The sequence below is a fragment of the Triturus cristatus genome, chromosome 6 (genome assembly GCF_964204655.1).
Source record: "Triturus cristatus chromosome 6, aTriCri1.1, whole genome shotgun sequence".
NCBI classification, from domain to species: Eukaryota; Metazoa; Chordata; class Amphibia; order Caudata; family Salamandridae; genus Triturus; species Triturus cristatus.
This window is the reverse complement of record NC_140589.1, coordinates 1,758,422,278-1,758,426,207: the sequence shown is the minus strand read 5'-3', so window position 1 is coordinate 1,758,426,207 and position 3,930 is coordinate 1,758,422,278.

Sequence of the window (3,930 nt, the reverse complement as noted above, 5' to 3'; positions counted from 1 at the left end):
CAAGAAGCAAGGTCACATCTGCTAAAAGGGAGTACCAAGCAAAATTCCTTCTGAACCTGGGACAAGAAGGGAGTCACCCGGCCGACCTTCTATTTCTTATAGATAGTAGCCTTTTTTGTATCGCTGAAACTAGATATAGGATGAGCTCATTAGGAGCGCCTGGACGGGCTGGTACTTTTCCACTTGTAAGGCTTTGTATGTTGCGCCGTAATGTATAAAAGTGTGAGTTTGTCAAGGAGCCAGCAGTCTTCCTCGGCGCACCTCCTGGGTGAGGATCGATGAGGCTCCTCTATGTAGAGTTTTCTGTCTGGCCAATAAACGCTTGAACCTTCTACGTTGCCAACTGCTCATTATTTGACTTACATTGCGGGCCACTGGTAAGTGTGGCCCTTGAGATGAAATTTTGGATACAACAGTGTCATCGAGAAGCTAAAGTCTTTGATGCTGGTTGTCTTCTTCCTTTTTTCTTTAGACCTTTCCAAGTATCACAGTCTTTTCCAGAGAATTTGGACTACTCACTATGAGTCCAAACAATGAGAGCTTAAATCTGGTTATCTCTGCTACAAGTACAATTTGTGACAGTAGGATAGATATGTGCAGTGTGAAAGATGGGAGACTGTTTGGGTGTCAATGCAACTGGTTTTAGGGCCACCATCTACTAGGAAAATGAGAATGTTTATTTCTCTTTAAATTAGAGAATAGGTCTGCGATGGATCTTCCTTTACCCTCCATCTAGACATCAATGAGCAGCTAAGACCATTCTCAAGTGAGGCCAGGCGAATCTGGGCTCTATACAAAAGAGTTGCCACAATTGCAATCTGACTGTTCACCAAGGGCTGTGAGTACAAAGCAGTTTAATATAATAAAATATAAACATTTAAGGTACAGGTGGAGAAGTCAAAGTGTACAAAATATACAATACACAATAAAATTGTAATCGAATCTACTATAGTAGTACATCCGGGGCCCTTAGTTATGAGCACTCTATAAGGTTTGCTATTACGTAATGATCATGATAGGATGGGTCTTGCTGACCTTCAGTGAACAAAGATACTAACAAAAGGAATGTTAATGCATCACTAGGATTAGAATTGGAAAAACAAGGCCAATGCATGGCATATAAAATTGAAGATCCGGAAATTGGTAGCTAGAACACAGAAGGGCACTAACAGGGGCACACACTGGTATGACTCAAGTTAAAGATTGATATTAGATGCACTCCATAATATAAAAGAATTATAGATAATTGGAAGCTCTGATGAATGAAGGCAGAACCTGGAATCTGGTGGTGAGGTACCAGTTATGGTATTCTTTTCTTTGTGTTATCAATGGTTAACACTCATCTTTATAAGGCCAACTCTTTGGATTAGAAGAATAATGTTTGAAATAGTAAGGTATCCAAATGCCATAGTATTGTATTTGCATGGATTGTGAATGGTGATAATTGTGCCTCAGAATATAAGATGATGTTTATGCAAATTAAAAGCTAAAAAACAGATTTAAAAGAAGTTTCAGCTTTTATGTATAGGTTCAGGCAGTTTGGGCATGATCCACTGTCTTTCAGAATTAGTTTATTCTTCAAGTTCATATGCTCCAGGCCACCACCCTGTGGTAGAGTTTCACTTCTGTGAGTGGTTTACAAAAAGAGCATCCTTGTAGAATGTCTTTCAGTGGTTGGTGCCATACTACCAGGTACTTCGTACAGAGAGCTTCTCTGGTGGAAAACCTTGTGCAATTCTCCAGACATTTGGAAACAAAGAAAGCTGAGGAAAAAGTGGGGGATGGGATTTTAAACACTCATCCTCCATCTTGCAAGCATAATGCTTCCACAAATGAATGTTCACAAAGGGCTATTGGCAGGTGCACATAAAGTGTTCGCAAAGCATTTATCTTGTGTATATGTACCAATGATCAATGTTGCTCATCATGTTGAGAACATCACACACATACAAAAATAAATAAAAATGAAAGCCACTGTGTGTCCCAAGCTTAGGCTTTTTATTTAGTTGGGAGGTCAGGAGGAAGCTCTGCTGATGGAGCTACTGCTTTCCAAAAACTATGACATACTGTCACCATCCAGGCTCGGGTCATAGAAGCTACTTTTGGAAGTGACAATGTGGTGACACAGATAGTGGTCTCACTTTTCAGGGTGCACAGGATCAGGGGCACCACAAACTATTGACAAAAATCAAAATGGCAAGGGAACTATCTGGGACACAAGAAAATGACCAAAATGAAACAGCTCCACTGGTTGTCAGGGACATCCATCCTTTCTCAGTATCTATCTTATTTCATGGGGGCAGGGGCATCTTTTCATAGAGGAATCCACCTAAAAGCTGCATTGCCTTTAAAACAGTACATTTGCCAGTTAACTGGATACATACAGAATTAACAAAGGTAACTATTACATATGCACGGTTAGCTACTTATGAACTGCAGTGCTTTGTCGAAAGCCTTAACTAGTGTTGCATTAAAATGTGGGTAAATGTTCCAAGTACGTTTTTAAAAAACATAGGGTGAAAATAAGAACCCTACTTTCTCATATGAAGAGTCTACTTCTGAAATCACAGCCATATGGGGTCTAGAGTTTTTGCAAAACCAGGAGACTTGAAATTCTTTACTCTTTTGTGGGAAGGGGAGTCAAAGGAGGGCACAAAACCCTGGAGAATCTACTGTTGCCCTAATCATGAAGGCCAGTAAAATCTGATACATCTTTCTCTTGTGCCATGAAAGAAAGTAGGGCTTGATACACTGCAGATGCAGGAAAAGATCCAATACTGTACACCTGTATACTTACTTACTCCTACATTAGGACTAAATGTCACCCATTTTTTCCATTCTCGGATAACTTAGCAGCGTTCTCCTAGGATTCATTAACTAGTGCCCATTACCTGGAGCACTAACACAGTTTTGTATATGGAATGCAACAATTGTATACTGTGGAGGCAGTGGATGCAATGAGTACATTTGTACTTCACACATATTTTCAGCAGGTAGTAATCCAATCAGAAAGGACCCCATCAATTTTGGCAGCTGATGTATCCATATTTCTACCTTATCATTTTTTGCCTCTGCCCCTGACAGCATTGATTTTACCTGTGTTCTCAGGGTCAGATGCTACCTACACATTTTTATAAAATACTCTCAGACATTATTATTTGTGGGTATTCAACAACTTTTTTGGACGAACCACCCAGGATTGTCCACAACCTTGCCCCTGGAAGTGAATATACCCACGCACACTCCTATCCTACTGTGAAAACTCTGTGTGCAAATCCCTTTTGTAAAGGAACAATCCCACTATGCTTGATTCTATCTCTTTGGAATGCTATTTGGCTTTCAGAAATGCTGATACTTGCACATCTATGGCGAATAACATACTAAGTGCACAAATAGCTTAATGAATCAGGCCAATAGACTCTCTGAAATATAGGGCAGACTTACAAATACTTGAGTTCATATAGAAGGACCTGACTTACAAACTTCCTTTTATAGTTTGGTAGTACTGCTCATGTACTTCAAAATGCTATTCAAACATCTATGTGTGGAGACCTCCATCTCTGCCACTCCTATTTCTTTTGTGAGCAAGTCTCCACTATGGTGATGGAGACCTCTAGCAAAAGACACACAATTGATGAACGGAATGCAGAATAAATCAAAACATTCACCCCTCTTCAGCCAGGATAGCTTGATTCCAGTGGCACAGTGAGCCCAGGACCCACGTCTGGGCGTAACTGGCGCACTTAGGGCGAGAAAGCAAAAGACACACAGTTGATGAACGGAATGCAGAATAAATCAAAACATTCACCCCCAGTCAAGAGATCTGGGTTAAATCCATCATTCTTTTGCTCACCATGCCACCCCAGTTTAGACCTGGCCATATGCAAATCAGTCTTGACCCTGTGCCTCATGGGAACAGTCCAGCCTGAA